This window comes from Xiphophorus maculatus, chromosome 12, assembly GCF_002775205.1.
Source record: "Xiphophorus maculatus strain JP 163 A chromosome 12, X_maculatus-5.0-male, whole genome shotgun sequence".
NCBI lineage: Eukaryota > Metazoa > Chordata > Actinopteri > Cyprinodontiformes > Poeciliidae > Xiphophorus > Xiphophorus maculatus.
This window is the reverse complement of record NC_036454.1, coordinates 23,486,230-23,502,258: the sequence shown is the minus strand read 5'-3', so window position 1 is coordinate 23,502,258 and position 16,029 is coordinate 23,486,230. Positions and strand designations below refer to the sequence as shown.

Sequence of the window (16,029 nt, the reverse complement as noted above, 5' to 3'; positions counted from 1 at the left end):
CTTAATTTTATGTTCATCAGTTGCAAAACTCTTTTATAGGTTGTGCTCTTTATTTTGTTGGTTTTATGAAGTGCAACTGTGAACAGTTTTACCTCCTTTATACCTTCTTTTTGTTGCAAAGTAGCTTTGCAACAAAATAAAGACTATATTGGTGTCTATAGCCTCCGGTCTGTCCCTCGGACTGCCGAGGAAGCTGTCGGTGAAAATGTGAGCAGCTGAAACATTAGTAGTTCAATTTTATGACGTTCAAAGAAAAGGACAGAGTTTATGTACCAATTCTTTTCATAACTTTTGTCTGCAAGCCTCAAATTATTAACAAGTCAAAAACAGAGTGAATGCGCTAAGTTAGACTTGCACTTTAGCAAACAATGTTGCATTAAAACGTCAGCAAGAGAGCTGTGTTTATTGAAGATTATAGCTGAATGTGTTAAGTCAGATACATAATGAGAAACAAAGTTATGTCATTTAGTAACTTGTCTGGGGACAAATACCTGTTGATTAAAAAAAATAGATCAGCATTTGGAAATGTATTGATGAATGATCACAAAAAAGTGCTACTTAAATTTATGAAATTTTATTGCCAATGTCACTTATGTGTCCTTTTGCAATGACAATAAAATCACTGCAAAATAAAGTCTTTTGTCCAAGTCTGCTGAGTTTTCAAGCAGATATAGGCATTTTTATTAAATTAGAATAATATTGAAAAGTTGATTTATTCTTGTAATTTAATTCACTAAGTAAAAAACATTATATACATTAATTAAACACAGACTTATTGTATTTTGCTCAGCCTTTGTTTCTGTTAATTATGATTTTTCACTTCCAGCTAATGAAAACCAACAGTTACGATTAGAATGCTACAGACCAGTAACAATCTTTTTTTCTACATTACAGACATGTGGACTTAATAATTGTGCTTAATATATGCTTTAAGGTTATTTTCAAAAGATAACAGATGTCCCTCATTGCAATGCATATTTGAATTTATTAAATATGTCATTGGTTTTAGATTTCAGACTAGGACTGGCCATCGATACCAACTTATTCTTCAAAAATCTTGACCTGCACTTCTTGTGGTTGAACTAAAGTGACTTGTTGACATAATTTGTCATTTGTCTTTGCAACGTGCTTAAATATGATGTTATTTTTTTTCATAGAATAGAATAGAAATAGCCTCATTTGAAAGTTTTATCAAAAGCTGTCAAAACACAGTCAATCATATGACCAAAAGGAACCTTTTTTGTTAGATAACGAGAACATGGGTACAAATCCGTTGCACTTGTGACTTTGGTAATCAATATGAAAGTTATACAACAAGCAAAAAAAAAAAAAAAAAAGAAGCAATTACAAATATCAACCCTGAAAGGATATGCATGCACGTCTCAAAATCATCCATCAAATCTGCTTGATAATTTTGTTCTCTGATGTTGGTAATTTACAATCACTTATGGCTGCATGATGATGAATCGGTTTTACTAGCAAACTCCAAAAAGATCCCTTGAGAGAAAGGAATCATCAATATTATCTTGGATTGTTTCAAAATTGTTGACAGCTGTGGTGTGTGGTTGCTGGAGAAGAATGTCTGCTATCTAAATGATCACAAGCAATCAGGTCCCAAAGTCAGCCACCTGCAAAATGTGTGACCTAATTTTACCGCCAACCTTTTCCTTGAACATCAAGGCAGATTTTAATAGAAGTTAGTCACCAGGTTATTCACCAAAAACATTTGTTTTGTCTGACATTTGAAGGAATAATAACTAATTACTAATATTAAACATCAACACTCAAAGTTAAGTTGGTTGGAGTTCTGTTGATCATGTGTCCATTGGGAAAACAAACACAAAACCTGGAAAAGAACGTTCTATAAATGGAAACAGATTCACAAATGAATCCCTTATATAGAGCTGGTTTGTTTTTATTTTTATTTGCTTTTAAGAAGTAAGCCTTGTGTAACTCATTTTATCTAAATAAAAATCATTGGATTAGTAAGGAAGTTGTTCACTTCTCACCTCCCAAATGTGCGTTGTATTTTTAAGTGGCAGAACAAATAATTTGTTTGCTTGGAATTAAATGAAATATTTTTCTGGCAAAGGTTACACTACTCTTAACTGTTAATGTCATCAAAAAAAGTGCTGTCATTTTGAGAGTCCAGTCATTCACTTTGAATGCCCCAGAAGTACGAGGACTCCTGTGAAAGTTGTGCAAGCACAATTCAGAATCAATATTTGCATTTTAAACAAGTCCAGCAAGTGTGCTCTGTTGCGTTCCTTCCCTTCTGAATGTTCTCTGTCGATGCAATAACACAAATAGAAAAAAACTGCAACTCGGTTCCCATCATTCATGGAGCTTTTCAGTACATCATCAACATTGTTTATGAAGAACTTCCAACTGGAGAACATAGTGTCTTTGATGATGTTTATTCTAGTTTAGAGACTACTCCACTCAGATTTTTATTGACTTGTTTTAAATTGCAACAAATTTGCTTCTGTCTAGAGGTTAGCCTTTCACTGATCCAGGGATTTCTTCAACTTCCAACAAATTTACTGTGGTTTGACAGCTTTGAGCTACAGGTACTAGTCCTGATAACCCCACAGAACCGCACTTCAAACTTCAGAGCTTCCCATTTACATACAGTAGATACTACTGCTAACTACCGGTGTTATAGCTCTTGTTCTATATCACTGACTTTTAAATGATGCCAGTAGTAATGCTGAATTGAACTTTTTTGAGCTCAGGCACATTGAAGCATCTGTTTTCAGACAGTCGTGGCTTAATGCCACACCAAAAGGATTCCCTATGTTTGTTGTCAAATCTCACTTAAAGTTCAAATATTCAGCAACAGAAATGTCAGCAGAAAAGCATCGTCAGTAAAAAGGCATTATTCGATCTGCTTTGCAATTGTCATATTCTTATTTAACTACCTCTAGAAATTTCTGCGCTCTGACATTATTTCTTTTCCTCCCAGACTGATGTAACTTGATGAAATCTTAATCTATATTATAAATGCTCTGTTCTTGAAATTTCTCACCTTGCAACAACCCCCAAATCTTATGCTCATCAAAAGGATTTGTCTTTCCCATATGTCAAACCTCTATTTAAAATATTCGCTGCATGAAACAATGTTGGCATTGCATTCGCGAAGCTTCATCATCCCCAACTGTTAAGGAATTGCTTTTGCCCTCAGAACAGTGTGGTGCCTGTGGATCAATTTCCTGATGCTCCCCTTTCAAAATATACTCAGCGGTCCCGGCGGACGTGACACTGTGCGCACGAGGGCAAAGAGAGGGAAAGGGATGGAGGAGGAGAGCCAGGCCCTGGAAGTCTCCACCTGGTGGGGTGGTTGAGGGCCAGCAAGAACTCCCCACAGAGCACAAAGCTCGCCTTGTGTAAGATAAGCGTTTGGCACCAGGAGGGCCTTACGGCACTATTTTCATAATCAGAGTCAGTTTGTTTTCTTTAGGCCTCAGAGTCTGAGGCTGTCAGGAGAGCAGCTTGCTGGCAGTGCTGGAGGTTGTGTTTGGTAGCACCGTCTGAGGAGAAAGGGTGTTTCTTAAAGGGCAGGTCAGGGGTTTTAGTGTTTACCTCCTGTTTGGCTTTATTTGCTTACTTCACTGATCCCTCCTCCCCTCAGACAGATTTTCAGCTTGGGGTTAGCTTAGACGCATCTCATCTTCAACTCTGACTCGAGAGCTAAATGTTCATTATTTATGTTTCAAGGTCTTATTACAACTGCATAACTTACAGCAAAGTGTAAGCAAAAATTAAAAAGCAACAAGTAGAATTTTAACAGATATGGTTGCTGACAATTGCAGTAAATATTTAATTCGTCATAAATATTTTGTCTTTGATGCTGAAATAGATCCTGCACATTTTCTTTAAGCCTTCACCATGCAAACAACACCCATGTTTTTGTTTATTTTCTATCCTTTGGCAGTGCAGTTGTGTAATATTTTGTGCATGTTTATAGTGAAAAAACCACTGTGCAAAACATTCCGAGTTACAAGAATATTTTTCTTGGTAAAGCCTGTTTGGAAAATAGTGCTGCACTTTAATTAGAAACAGAAGATGAGATTCCTTCAGCATGTATTCAGAGTTAACAATACAAAAAGTAAGCAAAGTACTGTTAATTTTTTCTTCATGAAAACATGAAACTCAATTTATTCGTCATGCTTATCTAATTCCGAGTTGAAATTCCATCAGTTTTGTTGCAAACAGGTTTCTTGATTTCTCTCGTTTTTCCACAGTATGACTTGGCCCATCAGAAGTGGCTGTCCGCCAGGACTCCTCTCAGCTCACCTCCCTGAAGATTCCTGGCTCTACAGAAACAGGAAAGGGTAATAGTATTGCACTGGTTTTCCTCTCTTCTATCTGGATCCCCATTACTTTCTCATTCACTGAATAAAATAAGGCGGAAAAGCAGATGTCAAATAACATACATGTGGAAAAATGGACCTGAGCCATAAATTAAACCAAAAGTATACATTGTATTTTATACATTCAAGTAATCCCAGGAGAAAAAAAGGAGAAAAATCAGTTGTATCATAAAATATTTTGCAATAATATTCACACTATTTTTTCCCCTACTTTTAACATCACAACCACAAACTTAGTGGAAGGAAAATAATAATTTATTTTAGGCTTTTGCAAATAAAATCCCAGAAGGTGTGGTGTGCATTTGTATTTAGCTGTTCTTACATATCCTAAATAAAATCCAGTGCAGCCAGTTTCTTTTAAAATTCACTAAGTTTTTAGACAAGGTTCGCCTGGGTTCTGCAGTCATTCTGACTGAGCTTGAACTATTGTGCAAAGGAGAACTGGGAAACATGTCAGCCTGTAGATGTGAAAAGCAGGTGGAAACATACCCCAAATACTTGCAGCTGTCATTGCAGTGAAAGGCGGCTCTACAAAGTGCTGACTCAAGTGGACTAAATAGAAATGCACAACACACTTTTTAAAATTTTATCTGTGTTAAAAAACCTGTAAAGTTGAGGGTGTTTTTACCTCTTCTTCAGAAATTATCTTTCTATGTCCAGAATATAAAATCCAAGGGCCTCAAGCTCTTTTTTAAGCCATTGTAAGTGCTATACAGTTGTAAGAAAACACACTTTTAATTTTATGCATTTTTCCAAAATGTTTCCACGACAAATAAAATATTAAAATCAGATTTTATTCCCGCTAATTGTCACATGGAGCCGATTCCTCAATAACCCAAATATTTTGGTTTCTGAAGGGCAGCAGGGTCAAAGGTCATTTATCTGGATGAGGGATGATTACTGTCAGAAGGTGAAAAAAAATTACGTGGCCATTCGTCTGAAATTAAAATATTGCAGTGAGAAGGTTGTCAGTGTTGTCTGTCTCTGCTGAAGCTGCAACGTCTCTCCAAAAAGGTGGACAAACATGCAGCCAGACACTCAAAAGTTTCCGAGTGTTTAGAAGTCACTTCACCCCTGGCCAAGCCTGTGGTGAAGCCACCCAAGTCTAGTCATATCAGTGGGATCTGCTAACTAGCCCCCGAGGACACTGCCAGGTTTTTATAGTAAATTGTGGAGTGAACCACAACTAAATAAAAAGAAGATATGCTTCCTCTGACTTCATAGCATTCTGTGGTCTACATTTTCCTGTGAGTTCTGTTTTGCTTTTGACTCTTTCCATCCTTGGCTTCTCCTTTCATCTTCACTCAAAAATGCATCTGGATGAACCATTCCTCTTCATAGCTTTTTGCCAGTCTCTTCAGCTCTTTAAAACAGTGTTTTGACGTTACAGGATCGAAACCAAAGATTTAGTATGATGAAAGTCTTAATCTGTTCAAGAAGTCTGTAAGTTATCTGTAATCACAAAAGAGCCACAAATATTTTTCGTAGATTGCAGTTTTTTTCTCTCTCTCCCTTGTTCTGTTCTGCGGCTCATCCAGGCAGTAAAATATGATCATCTTATCTCGTTTTGTATCTGAAGGGAGGCAGTGGCGAGGGCTCGAGAAAACTCCCGCTGAGCACAGATGTGGACAGCTTCAGCCAAAAGCACCAGCTCCGTTTGCCAAAACACAACTGTAAAACTCTGCCTGCAATAAGTAACCATGAAACCAAAACATCTTTTTTTCTAACTGTGGGATCAGGCATGAACCTGAGTCACACAAGGGGACTTCAGGGGACCACTCAGGCCTGATTGAGTGGAAAACCTTCAAGTTAGCAAAGTTTATATTGGACTAAGGAACTTGTGTGCAGAATGAAGTCATTCAGCATACTCTGTAGTTTCATATATTTTCTCTTTAGTATTGTGAGGCACCCATCCCAAAGAGGCCCAGTCCGTGAGATGCACTGCATAACATTACTGTAAACTTTCTTTGGCCCATATTAAACAATGATATATTTTTTATTTGACCATTTCAGAACAAATATGTGAAGTGCAGAGTTTTGCTGTTGCTGCCAGTGATTTTCTCAGCTCGGTGCCCAACTGCTCAGCTCTGAGGCCGGGTAAAGGAGAATAAAGTACAGACAGTACTTTCTCATTCCCAGGATTGACTTCATACTTTTGCTCCAACCCACTGTGGTTTCACTGGATATGCAACGTGCAGCCATAAATTAGGTCAAATTCCTGAATGATTAGTTTTGTTTAAGTAGTAAAATGGTAAATTGCATATACTTTTACACTGCTTTATCAAGTCTACAGCATCCCAAAGCGCTTCACACACGCACTCTCACGCTGAAGCGTCTTGCCCGAGGACCCAAAGACTGAGGCAGAGAGGGTAAGGGTTTGAACCGGCAACCCACCAATTGCAGGATGAACTCCTACCACCCCTGGAAATTACAGAATTTAAAATTGCCTAAAAAGATCACTTATGAATCATAAAGAACCTATGGTTTTTAAATTTAGTATTCTAAATTTCTTTTTGCCATTTTGCCGAAAAGCGTTACTATGTCAGATTGATTCTTTCCTCGCTTCTTTGGGCGAGCAGAGCAGCAATGTTTTAGTATAGGCTTGGAGTCTTGTTATAGTTTTTTATAAATTATTTACTGGTTGGGTGACTGGAAGGCAGTTGATTGTACCGGATTTATTTAAGGGTATTAAAGTGAAGGGGTTTAAATCACAGCATTTCACCATTTTTATCTGTAAATCACAACCAAATTTTTCTTTAACTTCAAGAAAATAGACAACTTTGTTTGGTCTATCTACAACAACATAGACACCGCCCTATCAAGTTTCTTTTCTCGCCGACTATTTCTCTGTTACACACTGACTCACAAAGGAACACACACACGCATAGCGTTTTTTTTTATCTGGTCGTTTTCTCATGTAATGTGACCTGGAGAGGCGCCAGAGAGCCCGTGGAAGGTCTGTGGCCTGAGGCCTGCCGACACCTCTTCGCAGTCCTGTTGAAATGTTTATTTATAACTCTCTTCCAGCTCCACCTCCCTCTATCGTCTGCCAGCCACCATGCCAATCCAAACACGCCAGGCCTCTCCAGACTGATCCAGAGCATGATTTCAGAAAGAAGAGAAGCCTTTCCCTTCTTTTTTCTTCCCCCCCTTCTCCAGCCCGAACTCGCCCACCCTTTCCTGCCTCCCACTTTTCTAAAGAGTGACACTTTGGGAGAGAGAACTGAGCGCACACTGAAAGCGAGAGGAAAAGAAGGAGGAGGGAGGGCTGGATGGATGGATAGAAGAAAAGAGGGGGGGTAGAGGTTTCCTCCATGCTGCAGAGGCTGCTAAATTGGTTTCAGAGCAGCAGTTGGACTCCGGGGATGTGTGGCACACACTGCCGACTAGCTGTGTTTGCTTTTGTGGGGTGTAGGAAATTTGATCACTGTCCTTGTTGCCAACCCACATCCCACCCGTCACCACCACCAAGAATGAAGGAGGGAAAGAGGACAGTCATTCCTAAACAGGTATCAGTGATACATCTGTAATAGGAATAACAAACATTAAGTCAGGGTAAAGGAAAAAGTGCACATTTCACTCAAATGTTAAATGGTGACATCATACCACATGAAGAATCATCTTGTTAGACAGGAAGTAACTTGTCTATGGAAGGTGGAATGATATATTGAATCCCCGGTGAGTCCAAGGTTGAAGGCTTACTAAATGTGTTCAATTGGGCCGGGCCTTCCAAAGCCGTGCAGACCGGCAGGCAGAAACAGGGCCGTGGGGAAATGCAAGTCACCCAAGAGATCTCAGGTGCTTTGAGGCCAAATTTCTGCTGCTGCACAGCTCATTGGGAAAACTCAAGAGCAATCTGCTTAAGGAAAATCTTTTGTCCAAAACAACTGTTCCAAATTATTAACATAAGTTATTAATTTAAAAAATGCATCTTAGTTTGTTGCCCTAGTAAGAACTGCAGTTTTTAAAAAATCTGAAATGTTTACCTCCTCATAACTGCGTTTGTCTGCGTGATAGTATAGACGTCTTTGCAATGCAGCCCTCTCTCACTCAGCCTCTGAGACCTTGGAGATTCATTTGCAGTAAATGTTGAAATATCTCCCAACCATGCGAAAAGACAAACATATACCATATTATTTCCAGTCAATCAAAGGAGGTGCTGTCTGCTGAATAATATATAATTGCATCAAATATTTATTCCAACATCAAAAAGTGGAATAGTAATACATTTGAAAAAGCCATATTTGTTCACAAGATAATGTCCATGCAATTAAATGACGTAGCCAGTTTTAAATGTAAGCCACAAATCATAAAAAAGTTTCTAATAAGGCATACGCACACTGATGCAGTGTGCGTATGCATCAGAAAACACATTTTCTGTGTTTTGCACAGAAAATCTGTGCAAAACACAGATTTTCTGCTAGAATTTTTTGAAAAGAGTAAATTATTTTCCATCTCAGTTTGTGTTACATGTGTGGACAAGAGATCTAGAATTGATGAGAAGCAATGGCATTGATGCTCCCTTTGCATGTGAGTACTATTATTTTCTGTGTTGGGGAAAAAACCCCAAAGAAAAATAAAAGAGTGTTTTGTTTGTTGAAGACTATCAGGGCCCAAGTCACAGCTTCTATATAGCACAAATCACTTCTGTTTAATTAACACTGGTTATTAATGTGTGTCTGTTTCAAACACATCATGCAGATGCCTATGAACACATAAAAATCGAGCTGATTTTAGCGCCAGGTCTTCATTGCTCTCTCAAGACAGGTTGCTTGCGTTGCATCTGAACACACTTGCCTTAAATTGCATGTATATGATGACAAATCCTTTATCTGATTTACTGTGTATTTTTGCAGCCTGCGACATATTCTCCTAGTGAATAAATGATCCACCGAGTGTTATGAGGACTTTGTATGTGTGTAACTGTCCAAGTACGGGTGCAGAGAAGTTGATTGCGGTTTTTTGTTTGTGTGTTTGTATTCCTGTTTATCATGAATGAATCCTCTGGGGCTGCCGTCTCCACAGTAACCATCTCTCTTGGTGGTCTGGCATTAATAGTCTGTCTGGTGTTGATGATTTAGATATGGTGAAGAACAAAATAGAAATACTTCAACAAAAAAAAAAAGAAATAAAGAATAGTTGGCCCGTAAAATCATTTAACAACCTGGAATAATAAACACCTCAACAAGTAAATGAATAATCAGTAAATAGAGGGGTCAGTTTAAGCAACCCCTCCCCTCCCCCCAAGCTTCCTTGTGTGTTGGTAGGGGTGTGTGTGTGTGTGTGGGTGTGTGTGTGTGTGTGTCTGCCTTGGTGTGCATTTGAGCATTTGGTGTTTGTTTTTCCTCTTTGTCTCATTTCTCCCCCCACCTCTCTGGAGTGAAGAGAAATTGAGAAACCAATCTAAAATCCATCAGGACTTCCCTGCCCACAAGCCCCTCTCCCTCTAACCCCACTTCCCCCACCTTCTCTTCTCGCCCAACCACCCAGCACCCAACACACACACACACACCCGCACACACACAAACCACTCTTGTTTTTTTGTGTTGCAGGCGTCTGGAAATTGGATGAGATGTTCGTTTAGCGGGCAGCTGGTCTGGGGCCGATATGAATTGCGTTTCCCCACGCCAGAAAAGGTCAAGCCCCCTCGCCTTGACAGAGTGCATCAGCCTATTGAGTGGCGCTTTAGTCCATTTACCAGCAACCAATGGCACGGCGGCGCATGGGAGAGAGTGAGGTACAAAAACTCTGTGTAGTAAAGAGAAAAGAATGACAACACGTCAGATATAAATTCATTGTTTCTCATCACCCAGCTGGGGCAGGAATGGCTGGGAGTGATTGCTGGGATGGGGGGAGTGGGAGAGGAATACTGCCATCTGAGTGGGCTTTGCATATGTGAGAAAAGAGATGAGCACCCCTCCTTTACCAGCAGTGATACAACATCTGACTTTGGTGCAAATGTTTAAAACTAAAACACAAAAAATAGGTAATTGTGGGAATTTGGTTAAAAAAATTATACAGTAGAGCCGTTTTACTCTCATTTATCAAGTAACAGAGTGGTTCTCAAACCATAAGGGTTTTAAAACTTTACCCCCTTTATTGACACCTATAACCATAGAAAAATCATTAAAAAAAATAAAAGAGGTGTATGTGAAGTAGTGCAGTCGGTGTCAAGAAAGTTGATAAGAAATCCATTAGCAAACAGTTCAGTGTTCTTCCTGGTGTATTTTATTTTTTGACATTTTGGTTTTATGATATTGTCAATCTCCCAGCAGCCAAAATCTTACTGGTTTTAAACAGAATTGGAAAGACACTGGCATTTCATTAGTGTGTACCATTAGAAAATAAGTCAAACCAAATAACAAAATCTTAACAAAGAAACAGCAATAAGGTTATTAATGTAATTCACAAACTCATTTACACACCTAAATGCTGCAAGTAAAAATATTTAATGCAAGGCAACTGAACAAATTACTTTAAAAAGAATAAAGAACAAAAAGAAAACCCTTCACTTGGTTCTGCCCAGTGATGCACTCAGTGACATCATGCGCCAATTTAAATAGGAAATGCTGGCCCGTCCCCCACACCTGTTCTGGATTTGTAATCTAAAGGGATGAACAATGTTGAGTATTCAAGAAACAAACAAAAGGAATTTGCCAATAATGTACGTTGGAACAGAAGAAATATTCAAATGGACCAATGTTTCAGAAGTGTTAGCTTTAAAAAGAAAGAAACATGCACTGATGTAAAGTGCAACATAATATACCACAAACAAATCTGGGATAGTTAGTAAAGTGAAGTTAAAACAGCAATGTTTAAACTAAAGCAACATGATCAACTAGAGGAAGATGATATACAAAATAAAACATGTTTAAGGGACAAGTGGTGAATAAATACTAACTTAACCACTTTGTCACTGCAAAGTCCTGCTTTGTTGCTTAAATATGCACCCTTAAGACTACTATTAATAATCTGCTTTCTACTTTTGATTTAACTTCAACACCTAGTCTTTATTATACACATCTAACATTGATTATGGTGTATCTGATAAAACTAATTCAGCTGTCTTAGGGGAAATGAAATCAGCTCATTTGCAGTAGATCTTTTTGCTAAAGCCATACATCGAGAAGCTTTAAAGGGTCTAATCGTGCAGGTTTATGAACCAGGAGGAGAGTTTCAATGTGTACACCATACACAAACGATGGGACAGGCTGCACAATATCAGAAAATCATGTAATGGCGGCATCATGAGAAAATAAAACGATGATGATCTCAGTTGCACTTGATCTTAAGTTTTTCTTACTCCTGTCTTGTTCATATGTATTTCCACCTCTGTTAGTGTTCGAATCTGGGACTCTGTAATCTGTGTCAGGCATGAAAATGACCTCAATCAAACAGGCTGAATATCTTATTGAAATGTTAAATGTATAGTCATCATGCTGTAGATATTAGTCAACAATTATTGCATTCTTAAACAGTCTTCTACAATATTAATGATATTTTGATGACTATATATTTGCAATATATTGTACGACAAAGTTGCTAATTTGGAAAGTGTGCTTTCCCTTGTCCCAACCACAGCTTAACCCGCTGTTCTCATCCCACACCTGGCCTTGTCCCTCAGTGTCTCTCGGCCTGTCTGGGGGCAGAAGGTTTAGTTTCAGTTTAAGTAATGTGGATCCAAAATAATTCATTTATGTCTATAACAAAAGAGCAGATCATGAAAACTAAACTGTTAAAAACAGATTTGGTACAGTCCATCTCAGAAGGTGCCTGCATATTTAGCACATTAGAGGTAAGATGGAGGATAGAAATATTTTATATTCACCAATCTGTTAATTTTATCTCGATTACAGTGACGCAATCCTTGACTATGTTGGCCAATCCCCTCATAATACGCAGTTTGTCTTTGAAAATAAACTTTCCAAATGCCTGCTTTATTAAAGGAAATAACACACTCCCAAATAGAAATAAAATAGAAAAGCTTGAAACGGACATTTTGAATGTGTTGGTACAACTATTGTGCAGGACTTGTATCATTTTCCGCTCCCCCGCCCTTCCTCATTTTAATACATGCAGGAGGAAAAAAGGTTGCTTTCCCTTTAATTTTCATCCCTGCATATCTGGGGGAGTTAAGGCAAAGCAATTAAAACAAAGGCATATTTAACATGAGGTTAATGATTGGCTGACCCTGCAGTCAGCACAGTGACAATATCTTAATTATTGAGAAACCTAAAGTCATTATGCCTACGAATGGCCTGAGGAGCATCTCTATTGATTGGGATCCAGTCCCATTACAGGCCCAGCCAGGACCGTTGAAGCCCTTATTATAGACACTCTCTCTTTCTTTCCCTCTTTGTGTCATACAGAAAACTTTTTAAAATATTTAAACTGAAAGTTGAAAATACATATTATGAATAATTATTTTTTGGTTCTCGTTATTTCTACTTTCATTTCTGCGACCTTGTTGTTTTTGTTTATCAGTGTTTTTGTCCAGTTTGTGGTTAGACTCTTTGGGTTCAAGATTATTTACACTAGCCATTGCTATTTTTTTAAAATTAATATTTAATAATATGAAACAAGGGATCAATAGTTTACAAAACACATATAGGGTTATACTGTTGTTTCACTGTTGCACTGTACTGCGGCATGCTTAAGTTTCCCTTTTAACTTTAGTTGATTAAAATAGTTTTAGTTTAAGCTTCACCTTTAGGCTACGTTCACATAGCAGGTGTGATGCTCAATTTTTTTAAATTAGCTGAAATCTGCTTTATTTTTTAGGTGATTGTTTAAACCACTTATTTATGACATCTGGCTTCTTCTGGTGCATAATTATGACGCATGTCTTACAGCACAAATATAAAAGTGAGAGAAAATGCAGCAAGACTGTTCAGACTGCATATGATTTGAAAACTATCAGATACATATCTCATTTCAAAACCACAAGTCAGATTTGTTTTTTTTGGGGGGAGTGAAATGCAATTTTGGTTGCATTTGCCTGGACTGTACAGTTAGCCTTAGTTTACTTTGGAGTTTGTGCATAGTTGTATTTTAAGCACATGATTTCTTGTGGCTCTGTGTGTAGCAAGATCCTGGACAATACCATATTGTTCCACTGTAGAGTGTGTGTGTGTAGTTGAAATTGCATTGACTTGTATATAGTATGCAAGTTACACACTTTTAAATATCAAATCACTTCAGTAATGCATTATAGAATTTTTTGCATGCACCAAATATTATAATGAATACTGTTTTATAAATAAAAAGTAAACAAAAAATAACTATTATATATTTTTGTACAAAAGCTGTCACAAATCACATTACTGACCCAATAAATGGCTGAAATTTAAATTTCCTTGTAAGTAGTATTGGGAGTTATTAACAATTATATCTACTTTACATGTACAGAGAACACCCCTTCTGTTTATTGTAAATGCTCCCAAATGGAAATGTAACTTTGGTTTGAAAATTCACAAAATAGATTTTTGCATGAACTTCTGTCTGTGATGGGTTAATAATATATCCAGGTGTAAACCACCTCTTAACCAATGACAGCACAGCATCCACTTCCCCTTGAATAACCAGGTATAAACGATGAATGGACTTTTGGCCTTTTTTACACTGGACTATGATCATGAATCTGAATTCATACTAATTTAACAAGCAACGACCGTTAACTACCACAGGCAAGATATCGAAGTAAAAATAGTAGTCTCAACCTTTAAACGTATATGTCTGCAGGTCTCCATGCACTAAATGCTTTTGATAATTTGTTCTTTACACCCATTTATCCAACAACCAATAGCTACCCAATTCAGCCTCTAATGGGAGGCCAGTGAGCAAGACTTCATGTTGGCACGCGTGTTTCAAGATAAATACGGAGGCCAGACGACTTTTCCACTGTCACACTGCTTCCTCCCCATGTGGGAGTGAAGCTGCATGGGGAGATCTGAGATGTAATTACCCAATCAGTGTGTGCCATCCTTATTAAAACACTGCTAACAGTGCTCCATTATTGAAATACCCCCCACCGGACTCTTCTTAATTCATTAAATAAATTAGCACCAGCACCTTTAATAATTCATATGATGTCTACATATTTTCCTTCCCGACAGACGGCAACTATGACAAAAAAAAAACAAAAACCTATGGAAATGAAGACAAGTGGTGAAAGATGATAAAGAACTAGGTAGAGTAAGGAGTCAATGGGAATGACTTTGTCTTTAAATTAAGAAAAATTTGTACAATGGCTCTTACATAATCTAAATGGTGCATTTTAATTGTTTAGGTCATTATGCTATTGTTTTTGATTCTAACAATCCCATGGCACCAACATGCAATGAGAGTGAGAGTTAAGCTAATGCTAGCTCATGTGAAGAGGCATGTGTTCATTTTTGTGTCACTTAGCTTCCTGATTGTCTCCTGTGTCCCTCTCTTTTGTGATGCATTATTGTGCTAATGAGAATATCCTTGAGGTAGGCGAATAAGCTAAAAGACAAATACAGGGGGGATCTCGCTGTGTCTCTGTATCTTTAATTGACACATCTGGATCTCTAATGAAATATTTACAGCCTCTGACGATGGCTCGGTGATGTGTGGCGATCAACGCTGCGTTGCTGACGGTGAACTCGACACGCTTCTGTGCTTGTGAAGTCATTAGCGCAGGTCCACTCTTTCTACAATCCCATCCTCATGTAGATTTTCTTATTGTACACAAAATGTTAATGTGAAATAATGATTGAGTTTTTTTTCCTATTTTTTTTAAAGCCAGAGTTAAACACTATTAAAGTATCTGTGCTAGTGCAAAAACTGATGTTTAAAGCAGATTTATTAATTAAATATGAACAGTGATTTATTTAACTTTGCACTTTTTCCGATCTTACGTGTTACAACCTTTAAATTAATGTGATTTGTATGGCATGTATGACAAAAGTATGGCATGGATATCTATTCAGTAGCCCTTTACTCAAATACCACAAATTTGAATTCATTGTGATTCATTCTGCAGGTACCTGCTTACCTAGTCAATAGAGCCTGCAAGAAGTCCAATTTATAGTTTGCCACAAGTTTTGTTGGGAACACAATGCATAAGTTAATGACAGCACTCTGCTGAGATTTTCTTCAAGTTAAACTTTGTGGTGGTAAAACTACAGCCTGCACACATAATCTGTAAAACATGGTGGTGGCATCATCATTTTGCAGGTTCTTTTTTGAAAGCAATGACAGATAAAGAAAGTTTATGGGAAGATAGATGGACCTATGTACAGGGTGTCCTGGAAGAAAATGCTACAAAAGACTTGAGATTGAGCTATAATAGAAGGATTAGATCAACACTAATCCACAGATCAGAATGGCCTACTCAAAGTCAAAATCCAACTGAGAATCTGAGGCAGTCTGAAAACCAGTGTTGATGGTTCCAGCCAGACCAAGCTGGAACTGTGTTGTCTGAAAAAGCTTTAAATCTTTAGATAATCTGGAACAGCATCTAAAAAATTCACAACTTTGAGTTGGCTTATCGCATAAAATCCACTAAAGTTCATGTTTTCGATGTGGAAAAAATGTGGGAGAGTTTAAGGGCAGAATGCTGTTTATGTGCTGCATGTCTTAGCTCACATTTGGAATTATGAAAGTATTCAAAAAGCATTTTTCTGTGTGA

At 37.8% G+C, this 16,029-nt stretch overlaps 1 long non-coding RNA gene across 2 annotated transcripts in view; it reads left to right on the top strand.

The window, feature by feature from the left end:
- The window catches only part of LOC111610351, a 79,410-nt gene extending 68,355 nt beyond the window's left edge, over window positions 1-11,055 (top strand). For both annotated transcript variants that reach the window (XR_002753619.1, XR_002753620.1), the window contains 2 exons: window positions 4,245-4,334; window positions 9,926-11,055. This is a non-coding gene — a long non-coding RNA (uncharacterized LOC111610351). The remainder of the gene's footprint in view (window positions 1-4,244; window positions 4,335-9,925) is intronic.
- The last annotated feature ends 4,974 nt before the right edge of the window (window positions 11,056-16,029 follow it).